The sequence below is a fragment of the Alligator mississippiensis genome, chromosome 5, assembly GCF_030867095.1.
Source record: "Alligator mississippiensis isolate rAllMis1 chromosome 5, rAllMis1, whole genome shotgun sequence".
NCBI classification, from domain to species: Eukaryota; Metazoa; Chordata; order Crocodylia; family Alligatoridae; genus Alligator; species Alligator mississippiensis.
The window spans coordinates 118,978,726-118,996,777 of NC_081828.1; the positions used below are offsets into that span (position 1 = coordinate 118,978,726).

The 18,052-nt window shown below is 47.6% G+C and overlaps 1 protein-coding gene across 1 annotated transcript in view; it reads right to left on the reverse strand.

Moving 5' to 3' along the window:
* CNTNAP2 (contactin associated protein 2) overlaps window positions 1-18,052 on the reverse strand; it is a 1,295,029-nt gene that overhangs the window by 1,045,792 nt on the left and 231,185 nt on the right. The window lies entirely within an intron of this gene.

Sequence of the window (18,052 nt, forward strand, 5' to 3'; positions counted from 1 at the left end):
CAACCACTTCTGGAATGAAAGATAACATTCAAAGAATGACCACCAAACCAGTAAAGGGAAGGGGCATATTTTGGCTTAGGAGGCCAGGGAAATTCCTACAAGAAAAATGTTAATGCCCCCAAAGAAAAAAGACAAAAGTATAGGTATTAATTATCTTTTTTTTAAAAAGCCTGCATCAAAAAGCTAGAGTACGTTATCAGAAAAACATAATTTGTCATAAATAGAGTACATACTTAAAAAGATCCCTAAACTTGTGCTAACAAAAAGTTATACAGTCCATTTCCCCTACTGCCCATACTCTGGATGTGAGTATTCAGCCATGTACTTTTAATGTCAGGAGGACAGAATATCAGGCTGTTTGCAACTGCTGAGCTGTGAATATGATTACTGTAAAATATAATATAAAAATCTATATAAGTATAAAACCATGCACTTCATAGAAACTGAAATTTAAAGGTAGGTTGGTTGAGGTTGGGTGCCTAAAGGAACTTTCAACTTTCCCATGCATTTCTAAGAGTGAATTTGTAGAAGCGGAAAAGAATTAAGAAAATGTTTGATCCCACTGAATTTTTTACTCAAAGCAAAACCTTACAGACAAAAGTCTACATTATAAAGAGATAATCCTTTAGAAGTTAGTTAGAAAATACAAACAATATTTCATAACTTTTACTTTTAATGTTTTTATTTCATTTTTTTCCTAATGAGATATTTCTATTCAGCCTTACCATATAGACGGGCAGGAAATCTTAGTGGTGGGGAAGGGACCCCTCAGCCCCCCTCGAGAGCGGTGCAGCACAGCACCACTGGGCCCTACTGCACATGTGCAGGATTTAAAAAGGCCTGCCAATGCCAGAAGCTTCAGTTTGGCCCAGCTCTGGTGAGAGATGCAAGGGCAGAAGCCTATTGTGCCCCTGTGAGCCCCAAGGCCCCATCAAGACCCCAGTGGACCCTGACCTCCAGCACAGCTGGCAGGTAGGTGGGACCTGCAGTGAGGGTGGGAACTAGTCAGAGGCAGGGAAGGTGAGAAGAATTGAGAAGGGTCATGCCCCCTCCCCCCAGTTTCTATTTGGCCCAGACCCCCAGGGAGCCATGTGACCAGAGCCTCCTGAACAGAATGCGCAAATAGGCATGCTCTTGGCCTGGCATGAAAGTTATCCTGGGAGTTTGTGCAAGAGGGCAAGCAGAAGGACACAAGGCCCTAGGCAGTGAGCCTCAAGGGAACGATTGGCACAGAAGTAGCCAAGCTACTACCTGTACAATGGTAAATGGGACGTGATACACCCCAAAGTTCCCCCCTACAGCTGGATCCTTCTGAGGCCTCCACCCAGATGGAACCCATGGTTCTGGCCTCCATTCAGATGGAGCCACTGGCTCCAGGCACATGGGATCAGGAGCACTACAATGTCCCCTTGTGATGTTGCTCTGTATTGGAGTCTCTGTAATGCCAGATATTGGAGCTCCAGACCATGGTGCAGAGGCTGCATGCCATCAGGGATGGTGAACTCCCAGGGGGTCTGCTGCCTCCCAGGAGCCCGTATCCGGGATGTGGCTGAGAGGATCCCAAAACTTATCCGTCTCTCCGACCACTACCCTATGCTCCTTATCCATGCGGGCACAAATGACATGGCTTGGAGAAATCCCAGCTGGGTCATGAATAACTACAGGAATCTGGGAGCAGGGATCAGGAGGTTTGGGGCAGTTATGGGTCAGAGGCTGAGGAGGGAGAGACAAACTGAGGCAGTAAATAAAAGACTGTGGCACTGGTGCCATTGTGAAGTCTTCAGCTTCTATGACCACAGTCCACACTTCAGAGAGAGAGAGAGGAAGTGGTCTGTTCAGAAGAGATGGCCTCTACCATGCTCCACTGGGGAAGAAGCTCTTCTCAGCCACAATGGCTGACCTGCTTGACCAGGACCTAAACTAAGGTCATCAGGGAATGGGCGGATAACCACCAGAGCAAGCTCACCAAGCATCAACCGCAAAATCAGCAGGTTAGGATGCTCAAGGGAATCCACTCCTACCCCAGCCCAGGAACAGAGCTTCTACATGAGTAGAAGGAAGCCCAGGGCCTCCAACAGCATACTTACTTGCTTTTACTTGCCTTTACACTAATGCTAAGAGTTTGGGGAATAAACAGGAGAAACTGGTCCTTCTGCTAAACAAAAACAACTATGATCTCATAGGATAATGGAGACCTGGTGGGACTCCTCCTATGACTGGACTATGGGTATAAATGGCTATACCCTGTACAGGAGAGATTGTGCTGAAAAAAAGGGCAGGGGTGTAGCTCTCTATGTGAAGGAGAGCTACACATCCCCACTAGCTGAGGTTGGCACCCAAAGAGGATGACTGGAGACCCTTTGAGTTAGAAAAGGTAGGGAACATGATGAAGGGGCTACAGTGGTAGGAGTCTACTACAGATGTCCAAATCAGGAACAAGAGCTTGACCAAGTATTTTCCAGGGAGCTGGCTGAGGCTACATGCTCTCGGTGCATGCTGGTCATAGGAGACTTCAATTACCTGGACATCTCATGGGAAGAGCACTTGGCCAAATCCAATTAGTCTCAAAGCTTTTTTACATGCGTGGATGAGCTCTACCTGTCTCAAGAAGTTTATGGGCTGACAAGAGGTAAGGCGCTGCTAGACCTGGTACTGGCCAAAGGGGATGGTCTAATCAGAGACCTAATAATCGAAGGGAAGATGGATGATAGTGACCATGAGTTGATCACTTTCACTATCCATCTCAAAACTGGCAAGTTATCTAGCAATGCAGTAGTCCTCGGCTTTTGGAAAGCTGACTTTCATAAGCTCAGGAGGCTTGTTCTTATGGCCCTGAGAGGCTGTGGATTTGACAAGGAGGGGAGTTCATGATGAGTGGTTGCTCCTTAAGGAAGCAATCCTAGAAGCACAAGGGGAGTCCATCCCAACCCATAGGAAAGGTGGCAAAAGGGCTCAACAACCCTCTTGGCTCAACAAGGAACTCATGGACCTCCTATGTCTAAAAAGAGAGGCTTATAAAGGATGGAAGACAGGAAACACCACTAAGTATTCTGCACTGGTCTGCACCTGTAGGGAGTGAACTAGAAAAGCCAAGGCTGCAACTAAACTCCAACAGTCACAAACTCCTGCAAGACCATTTTAGACCATAAAGAAAAACTTCTTTACTGTCAGAGCCCCCAAGACCTGGAACAGACTCTCCCCAGACATAGGCAACACGTAGGAGAGGCACAGGGGGGCACGCTCCCCCCTGAGATTGGCCCTTGCCAGTCAGGGAGCACAGGTGACAGCTGCTGCCCTCCCTGAGATTGTGGGGGTGGCAAGAGAAGTACCAGCAGCACTTCCAGTTTTGCTGCTGGTATGTTTGCTGGTGGCAATGACTGGCTGCTAGGGGGACCTGCCCCCCGCCCCAAATCAGCGATTGTCCACTGGTGCCCCACCAGTATCTCTATGAAATGAGACTGCCTGGTGGTACACTAATAAAAGTATCATGAAGGAAACAGATTATAATATAACCTCACCATTCTCACTGCTTAGGCTAGGAGGCAGGTAGGGGCTAGAAGTGTCACTTAAATTGACTTCACACATTTATGGTTGACCCAAATGTATAGATGTCAATAAAGAAACACAGAACAATTTCACTAGGTTTTGGATTAAACTTGGATGATTTGTGCTACTCCAGTGAGTCAGAGCAGTAGAAATATATTTCTGATTCTGGCTAAATCAGATTTCACTCTGAGGAAATATCATCTGGCTTGAATATTCACTTTCATGTTTATGTGCAGTGGACGGTTCAAACAGGATGGAGCTCTCACATCAAGTATGTGCACAGTGCCATGAATAAGGAGAATGAAATGGTTTGTTAGCTAAAAAAAAAAAAAGGAATATAACTGAGTAGAATATAATTTTAGATGAATGGCAGAGGAAAAAAGGCCTCTGGAAAACATTGGTGTAGCTGTTTATAGTTAGGCCAAGGATACCACTGGAGAATAAACCATAGCAATCAACTATTTACAGGAAGGGGCTGGAGTTGAAGTACAACACAGATCACAGATTATCTTTTCATTCCTATTTAGAACCTCTTGAATACTTAATAAATAGTTTTTACTAGTATACCTTTCAAATCCTAATGGCTTTTCCCTTAGATGTGTTCTTTACCCCTCATACTTCGCTATTTGTAATTATTTGCACAAACAAGTTTGCTATTTTATATTATTAACTCTTCTGTTACAAAGGTTCAATCTAGTCATCCAGTGATAGTGAAGAAAGTGCAGCATATGATCATGTTGTCAAGGTCATTAAACAGGGATACCAAATAGTTCTTTGCATCCCTAACAGAAGACATCAACATCAAGTCTTTCTAGTATATTCAGCAAGCATTGTCAAAGGTTTTGCTACAGTTCTGCTACTGCTATTTTGTAAGCATTCATCTGTCTCAGGATGGAGATAAGAGAACTATTCATGTGGGAACAATACCGTAGGAGATGATTATGAACTCCACAAATCAGTAGCAAAATGTACCATGTTCTAAAAGTCACAGCCTCCAGATGCCTTTCCTTTACTGCCCATCTCATAATTTCATAAATGTAGCCATGAGGAAGTATATTTGTATGATTGCACAGTCATGTGGCATTGTTCCCTGCCTCCAAAAGGTTTGGGGGAAAAAGGTGCCATTAGCTCTGCCTTAACTTTCTTGGTGGACATTTTGCCTTTGGTTACATTGCTTTTCTTCTCTATGATTTGCTTTTTGACAAATGATGTCACTATAAGTATAAAGCTCTTTCCCACCCCCCACCCCCTTTACTAAATAATAAATTACATCTTTTTAAAAATGCATGATTTTATAAAGCTCCCTTTGGAGTAAACATTAAAGCTTTCAGATGATAAAAGAGGTCATTATTACCTATTACTACAGGTAATAATCCCTTCACTTAAGTTATTTTTTAGCTTCTTTCTCCCGGCACTAATTCCTTTATTATTATTATCTTTAAGCAAGTATTTCTCACCTACAGACAGAGATGGTCAGTGTACCTCTATGTGGTATCAAAGTACACACTTTTCTAAGTAATATAATTTTGTTTTTCAACAGATAGTATTTGGTATCACAGTGGAATTCAAACTTGAATGAGTATTTTTATTGATATTGCTTCCTTTGGTAGCTATTACTAGATCAAGGCGTTGAAAAAAAAGCCCTACTGAGGTCAGTGACAAACTGATTGATTTCAGGATTTCAGTCATGGAACTCTTCATTGATCCAAGCAGAATAAAATGGATGGAGTTTCTTCATTCTCTTTGACTTGTAAGGGCATGTGTCTATCCACTAAAAATGCTCCTGGTTTAATTTTCCTTACTTAGTTTATGACGACTAATTAAGTAATGTGGATGTGATTTACCATGCAATGGCTTATTATGTTATAACTAGTAAAATGTGCTAGGGGTCACATCAGAAAAAAATCACCCCCCTGCCCTTTTAGTACTACTTTATTGCCAGGTGGTGTTTTAGAACAAGATTTCATCTTTTGGTTGGTTTATTTTCTTGGGTCATGCTGGGTTGCTTTTTGGGGGGAATTGTTGGCAGTTTTGCTTCAGAGACATGCATTTTGGGGGGGGGGGGGGGGAGGGTGGTAAGTTCAATAAGCAGTGCTGCCCGCCTCCCCTGCAAAGCCTCCCACTTTTTTCGGGGTGCTTGTTGCACAGGGTGCTGCTGGGTGGGGAGAGAAAACTTGTCATACAAAGGTCCACAAGAGTGAGCCTGCCTGCCTCCCCCTCACAAGTCTGGACAGGCATCGGGGTCTGTATCACAGGCCTCCTAAAGGGGCTGCCTCCCTACCCAAGCTGGGTCCCAAAGCAGTTGTGCCCCTCCGCCTCTTCTGCATGTTTGTTGCACCACGCACTGGGTGTGGGGTACACAAGGATACACAAAAAGTCTAGCTGCCTCCCCTCCCCCACCCCCCAATCTCCCTGTGTGTTGGCATCTGGGTACCATGTACCCTGGCTACCCAAGCTAAAGCTTGAATAGAACCATGATTACAGGAATTTTGATGTAAAACAGAAAGAATCCTGTCTCCTGTCATTTGTATCCTTATGTCAAAAAGGATTTTTTCTAAAGCTGAGAACCAGTGTGGGGGTGCCCTGGTATTGTTATCAAGGTTGATTAAAATTCTTTGGGTATCCCCATGCCCAGGACAGCTTCCCTCAAACTGGGGTTGGGGGGGGGGGGCACGATCAGCCTACTCCAACTCCCTCTTCTCCCATGATGGCCGGTATGAGCCAACACCCCCACCCCCATACAGCAGAGGCATGGTGTAGGTTGAGGTAAAGAAAGAAACAGCCCAGGCTCAATGAAAGGAATTTTTTTACCACTTAGTCTATTTGCATGTCAATCTTTTAACTGCTACATTGGCAGATCATCATCAACTGCAGTCATACCCCCACAGCCTACAACCAGATCCCTTCAATACTTGTTCCCCCTCCTGTCCTCTATCCCCCAAGCTTGCCCCTCTTCTCTGGTACTCCTGTTCCTTCTAAGCCTATTTTTGTTCCCAGCACCATGTCCCTGTCCTCCATTGACCACCCTCTGCTTGCCATTGCTCTGCCTGACAGTCATACTGCTGCCTCGTTCTGGAGCAGGGAGCTGGGAGTCAAGAGTGAGGGGCACCAGCTGGGCTGGAGGTGCATGGTGCTGCAGGTCAGGAGTGAGGGGCACCAGCAGGGTTTGGAACGAGGGGGTTGTAGGTCAGGAGTGAGTGGTACCTGCTGGTTTGGTGGGCCACAGGTTAGCTAGAAATGAGAGGCACTGACAGGGCTGGTGGGATGGGATGGGAAGCTTCAGGTTCAGAGTGAGGGACACAGGCAGGGCTTGGGGGACAGGGGGTGCTGCCCACACTAACCACCAGCCCCCCACATGTTCATGCCACAACCCCCATGCCACTGAAGGGAGAGGAGACTCATGCACTCTTAGAGAGGCTTGGGTCCTGCGATGCACCCAGCTCTGACTTGTAATGGCCATGTATAACAGAGTATGGTGCAGCCTGTTCTAAATTGTTATATGTGGCCGTTGCACCCAGCCCTGGGGTGTATCTCAGCCCTTCTCATATACTGTTATATGGAGCTGTTACACCCCAGATCTGGGTGCCTCTCTGGCTTCTGCATGCATTGTTATATGTGGCCATTACACCCCAAAACTAGGGCCACCCCAGCAGGAGTGAGGGGGGTGGGAGGCACTGGCAAGGCTGGGGGGCAGTAGCTTGGCTGTAAAGCATGATCATGTTTTCTGTGTGATTGTTGTATATTGTGCCTCCTGTAGGGCTGGAGAGGACCATTTCCCATCCCCGCTCAGACCATTACCTTAAGATTCCTCAACAGAATCTGCAAAACCAGTTGAGTGACTCTGGCCAAATCCTGGAGTGCTGACCCTATTTACATTTTCACCAACATCTTGCCACACTTTTAGCTTCTTTCATTTCTTGGAGTCTCAGACCAGCAGAGACTCCCCATGCCTGAAGAAGGGTGACTGCACCCAAAAGCTTGCCAAGTACTTTTTTCCAACTACTCAGTTGGTCTAATAAAAGATATCACATCTACTCAAAGAACCTTGCCTGCCTATGTCCTTAGACCAACATGGCTACAACCAAAAACCCAGACCCCCTTTGAATTGCTTTGTCTGGATTAACAGTGCTCCAATGGAGCTGCTTTTTGGCTGAGGCCCTGAATGAGGACACCAGCAGGACTGGGGGACAGGGGATGCAGGTTAGGAGTGAAGGGCAGTGGCAGCGCTGGGGGGATAAGGGCTGTGAGTTGGAAGTGAGCGCCACCCCAAAGCATGACAAGTCAGGGATCACACTCTTTTTGACTGAGCAATTTTATTTTATTTTTGTTATTTTCATACAGTCAGACATTTTTTTGTCATGTTATGCCACAGAGTTCAAGGACCTGGGCCTACTTTCTGGGGGTAAGACTTGAAATCTGACAGTGCATTGTCCTATCAGCATTTCACAGTAACCCTGTTTGCATGTCAATTCTGGTTCCCCCGCAGCTCAGGTTACAGCTCTCATCAGTCTGTGCCTTGAGGCAAACCTCTGAACCTGGCTTTCCAGGAGTTTGAACATACACCAGCCCAGTTCAATAAACCATATTGTTTCCTCTTCTAGAAGCAGACTTCTGTGATGCAACTGCTCCATGGCCAGCAATATTATTGTTTTCTTGTTGCTTACCCCATCAGGAATAGAGGAAGCCATGCCCTAGCAAGCTGTCCACAGAGACAAATCCCCATTCCTGCATTACCTTCTGGCATGCCAAAGGCCTATTCCATGATTAATTACCCAGAGCCACCCGACCCATATCACAGGCACCCAATGCTATGTTAGGGTTCTCTCAGTGTGTTCTCACCCAATGCTATATGTTTGGGACTTGCACTTGGCAAGCCACGCACTTTATTTGCAATGTTCATCAATCAGCCCTCCCCTCCCCCATCTCACACACATTTCTGAGGTCCCAGGAACATTTCGTTTGCAAAATTCCCTGCCAGTACCCCCTCTGCCCAAGCCTGTGAGTGTGGGGGACCCTCTGCTTGCAGTGAGTGGCCTACTCTCAACATCCACTGTGTTTTGGGGTGCCCCAGCCCACATGCTAGGATTTGCTCCCTGAATTTCAAACTGCCTGCCTCTACTGAAGGTCAAAGAACATCTGTACCACACAGCTCTCCCCCCCCCGCCCCCAGTGCCCCTGGTGGTGTGGGGCAGGGACCCCTGACTGGCAGTGACTCGCCTTCTCACCATCCACTGTTGTGGTAGCTAATGCCAAGGCTACCTGCTAGGATTCATGAAACTTCAGTTTTTTCCTTTAATTCCCAGGTCCTTATTCATGGTTCCCAGTTCCTTTTTCAAAGCCAATCTATACCCAACAAAAGCTTCTTATTAATGAATTACACATTCTAAAGAGAGAATTTCATTAGCTATCCATCATTACCAAATAATATGTAAATTAATATCCTGCATCCATCATGCCCATGTACCACCAGGGGACCTTCTTGGACACCTCTGACCAGAGTCTTGCACGGCCCAAAGAGTAGCCTGATTAACACTGCAATAAGTATACGGGCACAAATAAAGAATTTCTTTTCATCTGGGATTAGAGATAGAAATCCTTCTTAGCCCCACCCCCCAACCCTCCCAAAACACCATGACTCTGCCACTGGGGAACTTGCCCAGATATCTCTGACTAGAGTCTTGCCTGGCCCAAAGTGCTGTTTGTTTATGCCAATCTGCCAGCTCACATCCCCCCATGCATACTATATTAAGTATATGGGCTTGAATAAGGAACTGGGTTTTGGGCTGGAGTGACAGCTGGAAATTCTTCCTGGGCCAGACCACATGGTCAGGGGTTCCCAGGAGAGTCCTCAGTGCCAAAGGCATGGCATGGGGTGGTCCTAGCTCCGGGGTATAACAGCCACATGTAACAATATATGGGGAGGGCTGAGATACACCCCAGAGCTGGGTGCAATGGCCACATATAACATTTCATCACAGCCCTCACCATACACTTTTATACCTGGCTGTTAAACTCCAGAGCTAGACATGCCTGGGTCAGTCCTGGGTCGACACAGCTGTGTCTGGAGAGATAAGGAGACAGTACCATGGCCTGCTACGGTGGTCAGTGTCAGGGGGAGCTGTCCTGGTAATGAGAGAACTGCCTGGGTGACTGGTGGTGTCACCCTAAAACAACCACCCCAGCAAGGCTGACAGATGAGGTGTAAAACCCCTGGCATGCACCCCCATTGGAAAGCTTGATGGGCTACAGGGTGGCAAAGGGTGTGGGGACAGTGCTGGCATGGGCAGCTTCCCTGTCACCTCGCAATGTTGGCGACTCCATTAATCCCCAAAGTCTGTGAGTGCCTAGGCAAATCCCCAAAGGCAAGAGTGCCTAGCTCAAATAGAACCCCATTTTTGGACATTAAAATAGGTGCTGTCAAAGTAGGGGGTGGGGGCAAGGGAAAGAAGACTGGAGAAAGACCAGGCTTGGCAACGGTTTGGTGGCCAGCCAGGGCAGGTGCACCCACAACTTCCTGTCCATGCCACTGGGGGACTGTCCCAAAGAACCCTGACCAAAGTTGTGCCTGGCCCAAAGCACAGTATGTTCATGCTAGCCTACCAACTGACAGCCCCACCCCCCATGCCCACTGTACTAAGTATATGGGCTCGAATAAGGAACCTGTTTTGGGCTGGGATTATGGATGGAAATCCTTCTTAGGCCAGCCCACAACATGCCACTGTGGCACTGGAGGACTGTCCTGGACACCTTTGACCAGAGACTTGCCCGGCCCAAAGCCCGATTTGTTCCTGTGAGGCTGCCAACTGACAGTCCCCCCCCCCCCCCCCAAACTGCTATGCTAAGTATATGGGCTCAAATAAGGAACTGGCTTTTGGGCTGAGATTACAGATTGAAATGCTTTCTAGGCCATTTGACACCATGCCTGTGTCACCAAAGGACTCACCTGGACATCTCTGGCCAGAGTCTTGCCCAGCCCAAAGCACGATTTGTGCATGTCAGGCTGCCAACAGACAATCCCTCCACGCCTACTGTACTAAGTATATGGGCTCAGATAAGGAATTTCTTTTGGACTGGGATTAGAGGTGGAAATCTTTCTTGGGCCACCCCATGCCATGCCTCTCTGGTTTTTCTAGTTTTCTTGGAACTGGGCTGTTTTTGGGCTGGGATTACAGCTGGAAATTTTTCCTGGTCCAGCCCATGTGGTCAGGGGTATCCCAGAGAGTCCCCTAGTGTCACAGAGGCATGGAATGGGGTAGCCCTAGCTCTAGGGTGTAATAGCCACATACAACAGTGCATGGGAATGGCAGATATGCTCCCAGCTCTGGGGTGTAACAGCTGCATGTAACAGTGCATGGGGAAAGCTATGAGACACCCCAGAGCTGGGTGCAACAGCCACATATAACAGTTTAGCACAGCCCTCACCATACTCTGCTATTTCATTGGTGGTTAAAGTGATGCCTGCATTTTAGGATCATTTGGGATTGAAGACACTATACAGAATAAATATAAAATATTACAATTATTATAACAAAATTGAAGAAAAGAGTCACTATTGAAAATATGAATTCAGCAATACTCTTCTCAAAAAGAGAACCAGTACACTTTCTCATTCAACTCTTCTGTGAAGATGAATTTTATTAATATTTTTATGTCCAGACATTTTTTTCCCCTAGAAGCTCCTTTTCTCCTCTTTCAGAGGCATAACACCTGTCAGGAAAACAACTTTTCATCAAATACCTGATATCTTTTTGTCACTGAACTGTGTTTTATTTGGCACAAGGTTACTTCCTTTAAGCCTCTAAAAGCATCCTGGTATGTAGCTATAGTAGTTTGTCCAGCCACTTCATCAGAAAATACTACTTTCAGCAGTAAATATTTCACCAATGATCACAGGGTTTATTTTTTGTTTGTGTTATTAAAATGCACTTTACCTGTTAAAATGATTCAAATTTTTACAAGAAGTTGGATCTTGGTTGAGAGTTTGAAACAACAAATCATCTACTTCAATTAGTAGAGTAGGATCCCTTAGAATGGAAACATTTATTAGGGGTGTATGAAGTGGGCAGTAGTAAATTCAAATTCAGCCCAATTCAGGAGACAATGATTCGATTAGCTGATTCAGATCACTTTCTCGGTTCGATACGGTCGAATCTGAAGATTTGATTCTGATTTGGAAAAATCACCGATTTGGCCATAGACACAGCTTTATATGTTTTTTCTACGTACCTCAAGGTACCAGGCATGACTTATGAACACTGAGATGATGGGGAGGATGGGAGCGCGGGTGGGACCCCCGTGTGCTCATCAGCAGACACGAAAGTGGACTGGAAGTACTTCTGGTCCTCTTCTGGGTCGTCTGCCGAGCATACGGAGGACCCCCTCCCATGCTCCCCCAACTCAGTGATTTGTTGTGGGGGGGCCCCAGGTGCCTCCCTGGGCCCAGGAGGCACCAGTCTTCAAGCCAGGGGAAGGGTGGGGTTCCCTGTGCGCTCTGCAGTGGACCCAGAAGTGGACCAGAAGTACTCCTAGTCCACTTCCGGGTCTACCACCAAGAGTGCAGAGGACCCACCCGTGCTCCATTCACCCCACCATCTCAGTGTTCATGAGCTGCACCTGGACCTTGAGGTACGAAGAAAAAACATATAAAGCTGTATCTATGGCTGAATCATGAAATCTCTCCAAATCAATTTGGAGGGTTCCAATTCAATTCAGAGAGATTAATGGGTCTCCTGATTCAATTTGGATTCAGAGATTTGGCCGCCAAATCGAGCCGGTGAGAGCACCGGTGTACCCCCTGTCAGGCCACACTCCCCACTCAGGCAATGGGCAGGGGGGGCAGGTGGAAGCACTGGTGCCCCCCTGCAAGTGCTGGCCAGGGAGTGCGTGCACCAGATGTAGGCCACGGCCACTTCCGGGAGGGCCGTGGCCGCTTTTGGAAGCAACACAGCCATTCACCAGTTGGTAAGTTTTGCTGCGGGGGACCTCACCCCTGGTCAGCAAGATTGGCCATCGGGCACCCATACAATTAGATATAACACAAACATGCCCCATCTATACTCACATTATAACTTACCTTTACAACAGTGTCTCCAGTACTCAAGACTATTTCAGCTGAAGCCCTCAAACCCATTCTAGGATCAAGTATGTGCTATTAACAGGCTTTCCTATGGTTCTGTGATGCACTGGAAGGCATCCGTGGACAATGCTGATGTCCCTACAAGTATCACATCAATGAATACTCAGAAATCTCAGAAATACTGGATTTGACCTATCTTGAAAAATGTAGTCCTTACTGAACTGCCTAAGGACACTGTGAGATAGATACAGCTATCTCTGTCATCAATAGGGTATCAAAAGGAACCCAAGCTACTACTGCATTTGTGAAGCACAGATTACAGATCGTGTCATCCCTCAGTGAAGACTTTGACCATTCACAGACAGTATTTCTTGCATCTATCAGGCTACTAGAAAAACTGTCCTTTGGCTGATTGACCTTGACATCAACATGGCGACCTCCTCTTGTGGGGTCTGCTCCCTTTTGGGGTCTCTGGCACGCCAGCTGGAGGAGCTCCAGGCCACAGTCCACAGACTGCGTGCCATCAGGGACTGCGAGCAGGAGATAGACTCCTACTGCCAGGCCCTTCTCCCCCGGGAGGCAGAGGGTAGATCACAGTCTCCCTCCAGGCCAGAAGAGGACTCTGGGACCTCCTGCTGTGTCCAGCCAGGGGCACGGACCAAGGTGGTCAAGGGCCCTAAGGCCCGCCGCACCAAGGCCCCTGCCCCGCCAGAACTGAGCAACAGGTATGCACCTCTTGCTGCCCCAGCAGAGCCTGCTGAGTTGCCGGCCCCCACAGGCAACATGGGCCTAACTGCAACTCCCGCCCCTGCTCTCCCCAAGATAAAACGTAAGGTGTTTGTTGTGGGAGACTCCCTCCTGAGGGGGACGGAGGGGCCAATCTGCCACCCTGACCCCTTAGCCCGGCAAGTCTGCTGCTTCCCAGGGGCCTGCATCTGGGACATTGCAGAGAGGATCCCCAAGCTCCTCAAACCCACAGACCACTATCCCATGCTCCTTATTCATGTGGGCACCAATGACATGGCTCGGAGCACTCCCAGCCAGGTCATGAGGCACTACAGGGATTTGGGAGCGGGGCTTAAGGGTCTGGGGGCACAGGTGGTGTTCTCGTCGATCCTCCCAGTCTCAGGCTATGGGCTGAGAAGGGACAGGAGGATCTATGTGGTCAACCAAAGACTGTGGCGCTGGTGTCGTCAGGAAGGCTTTGGCTTTCATGACCACAGCCCCCTCTTTGGCGAGAGAGGCAGCGAGCTGCTGGGAAGAGATGATCTCCACCTCTCTCCCCTAGAGAGGAGGCTCTTCTCAGCCAGACTGGCTGACCTGCTCCACCAGGCTTTAAACTAAGCCCACTGGGGGACGGGGGGACTACCGCCACTGCTGGCCCGCTGAACAATCCTTGCAAAGCCAGCGGATCACGGCACTCAAGGGAGCCCACCCCAGCCCCAGCCCTGGTAAAATCTGTGGGCAAGGAAGGAGCCCCCCAGGGGGCACTTGCCTGCCTGTACACTAATGCCAGGAGCCTGGGGAATAAGCAGGAGGAGCTCATCCTCCTGCTCAGTGCAAACAATTACGATGTCATAGGGATCATGGAGACCTGGTGGGACTCCACCCATGACTGGACCACGGGGATAGATGGCTATACCCTGTACAGGAGGGATCGTGTAGAGAAAAGGGGCGGGGGTGTAGCTCTCTATGTTAAGGAAAGCTATGCGTCCCTGCAAGCCAATATTGGCGACCAGGGTGGACGGCAGGAGACCCTCTGGGTTAAAATCCGTGGGGAACACGGCACAGGGGACACAATGGTGGGAGTCTATTACAGACCTCCCACCCAAAGTCCTGAGCTAGACCAGGAGTTTGCCCAGGAACTGGCTGAGGCAGCTTGCTCCAGGACCATGGTTGTCATGGGTGACTTCAATTACCCAGACATCTCGTGGGAGGATCGCTCAGCAAAATCTGAGCGGTCGCAGAGCTTCCTCTCGTGCGTGGATGACCTCTACCTGACTCAAGAAGTCTATGGGACAACGAGAGGCAAAGTGCTGCTCGACCTGGTGCTGGCTACTGGGGAGGACCTAGTCGGCGACCTAGTGATCGATGGGAAGCTGGGTGACAGCAACCACGAGCTGATCACCTTCACCATCCGCCAAAAAGCTGGCAAGTCAGTCAGCAACACGCAAGTCCTTGACTTCAGGAAAGCCGACTTTGACAAGCTCAGGAGGCTTGTCAGTGAGGCCCTAAGGGACTGTGACCACAGGGAGAGGGGAGTTCAAGAAGAGTGGTTGCTCCTCAAGGGAGCGATCCTCAATGCACAAGCTAAGTCTATTCCATCTCGGAGGAAAGGCAGCAAGAGGGCACAGCAGCCCCCCTGGCTCTCCAGGGACCTAGCAGACCTCCTGAGGCTAAAAAGAAAGGCCTACAAAGGATGGAGGATGGGAGTCACCTCCAAGGAGGATTATTCTGCACTGGTCCGGTCCTGTAGGGAGCAGACCAGGAAAGCCAAGGCTGCAACTGAACTCCAGCTAGCTTTGAGCATCAAGGACAATAAAAAGTCCTTTTTCAGATATGTGGGGAGCCGGAGGAAAAGCAGGGGCAACGTTGGACCCCTGCTGAACCAGATGGGGCAACTGACAACTGATGCCCAGGAAAAAGCCAACCTATTAAATAGGTACTTTGCGTCGGTTTTTCATCAGCCCCATGGGACGCCCGTGCCCGCTACAGGGCCGGGAAGTCCGGGTAAGGGTGATCCCCTGCCCTCCATTAATGCTGACTTTGTGAAGGAACATCTTGAGAAGCTGGATACCTTCAAGTCAGCCGGCCCTGATAATCTTCACCCCAGGGTACTCAAGGAGCTGGCGAGCATCATAGCCCAGCCTCTAGCGCGGATCTTTGAAAATTCTTGGCGCTCTGGTGTAGTGCCTGAAGACTGGAAGAAGGCCAACGTGGTGCCTATCTTCAAGAAAGGGAGGAAAGTGGATCCGGCTAACTATAGGCCCATCAGCCTGACTTCTATCCCGGGGAAGATCTTAGAAAAGTTTATTAAGGAGGCCATCCTTAATGGACTGGCCAATGCCAACATCTTAAGGGATAGCCAGCACGGGTTTGTTGCGGGTAGGTCTTGCTTGACCAATCTCATTTCCTTCTACGACCAGGTGACCTATCACCTGGACAAGGGAGAAGAGATTGATGTCATATATCTTGACTTCAAAAAGGCCTTCGATCTGGTGTCCCATGATCGTCTCTTGGAGAAACTGGCCAATTGTCGCCTTGGTCCCCCACGATCCACTGGCTGGAAAATTGGCTCCGGGGTCGGACCCAGAGGGTAGTAATTGATGGAAGTCACTCATCGTGGTGTCCTGTGACCAGTGGGGTCCCCCAAGGCTCTGTCCTTGGACCCATACTGTTCAACATCTTCATTAATGATGTGGACACTGGAGTCAGAAGCGGACTGGCCAAGTTTGCTGATGACACCAAACTTTGGGGCAAAGCATCCACACCAGAAGACAGGCGGATGATCCAGGCTGACCTGGACAGGCTCAGCAAGTGGGCGGATGAGAATCTGATGGTGTTCAACACCGATAAATGCAAGGTTCTCCACCTTGGGGAAAAAAAACCCGCAGCATCCTTATAGGCTCGGCAGTGCTATGTTGGCTAGCACTATGGAAGAAAGAGACTTGGGGTTCATCATTGACCACAAGATGAACATGAGCCTGCAATGCGATGCTGCAGCTAGTAAAGCGACCAAAACACTGGCTTGCATCCATAGATGCTTCTCAAGCAAATCCCGGGACGTCATTCTCCCCCTGTACTCGGCTTTAGTGAGGCCGCAGCTGGAGTACTGCGTCCAGTTTTGGGCTCCACAATTCAAAAAGGATGTGGAGAAGCTTGAGAGAGTCCAGAGAAGAGCCACGTGCGTGATCAGAGGTCAGGGAAGCAGACCCTACGATGACAAGCTGAGAGCCCTGGGGCTCTTTAGCCTGGAAAAGCGCAGGCTCAGGGGTGATCTGACGGCCACCTACAAGTTTATCAGGGGTGACCACCAGTATCTAGGGGAACGTTTGTTCACCAGAGCGCCCCAAGGGATGACGAGGATGAATGGTCACAAACTACTACAAGATCGTTTCAGGCTGGACATAAGGAAGAATTTCTTTACTGTCCGAGCCCCCAAGGTCTGGAACAGCCTGCCACCGGAGGTTGTTCAAGTGCCTTCATTGAACACCTTCAAGATGAAACTGAATACTTATCTTGCTGGGATCCTATGACCCCAGCTGACGTCCTGCCCTTTGGGTGGGGGGCTGGACTCGATGATCTTCCGAGGTCCCTTCCAGCCCTAATGTCTATGAAATCTATGAAACATATAAGTTGTCAGTCACCTGTCATATGAAGGAAGACATCTATTCTTCATTTTAATATTAAATGTAATCCCTACTGTCTATCCAAATCAAACCTAAACTTATGAGGACAACTAAACATTAATTTAATTTTTCCTAGTCTTCTTTATATTTCACTCTCCTAAAATTAATATGCAAGCATAACTGTGATTGTAATTAGAATTTAACCCCATCTTTTTTGATTTTTCTAATTGTTATGTATTGGTAAGAATTATAGAGTTCAGAATCCATGATGATAGATACAATATCAATTATAGAGAAGTAGACTGATAGATAATTTATCCAGGGTTCATCAATTAAGAGTTCCCATTTGCATTCGTTCATGGAAGATGGATGCACCTGTAGCTTTTAAAGACAACTCATCCTGGAAACAAGTATTTGCCTTTTTTTTTTTTAAACAAGCAGACATTTGATTATGGTATTTTCCAACCCAGTTAATATTGTGTTCCCTGAATAGAACACACATTTGTAGCTTTTGGGTTTCTCATAATTATTTGAAAATTACTGGCTCACACTTGGAGAAAGTGTCATAAAAGAACAGAGAACATAAGGCCCTATGAACATTTTTATTTCTGGTAATTTTCTTGAGCAGGAACCTTATGTTTGACCTTTTATTTCTGTAATATCTACTACACCACAAATCTATATGCCTTAATCATATATGCATCCAAGGATTATCTCTAGAAAATGTGTTATATATTTAGATGTATAAAAGGCATCTTTAATGGGATTTTTATTTGCTATTAAGCCTTGCATGTTATCATTAACACAAACTAGCAAGTTCTATCTTTTTCCCTATCCATTCCCTCAGGACCCAACAAATTATTTCACTTCATACTCTAAAGACTTTTCCTGAACTGGTTTGGTTAGAATTATGCAATAATAGTCAAAGTCTTATACAAAAGCAATAGTAAAGATAAAAAAAAAAAAAATACTTCAAAGCAGTATCATTGTGGATTCCAATATAGCATCTCACCAAGAGCTAACTAGTGACTCGGAGCTAAGGTTACAATAAATATTTTATGCGGCCCTCGGCAATATAATT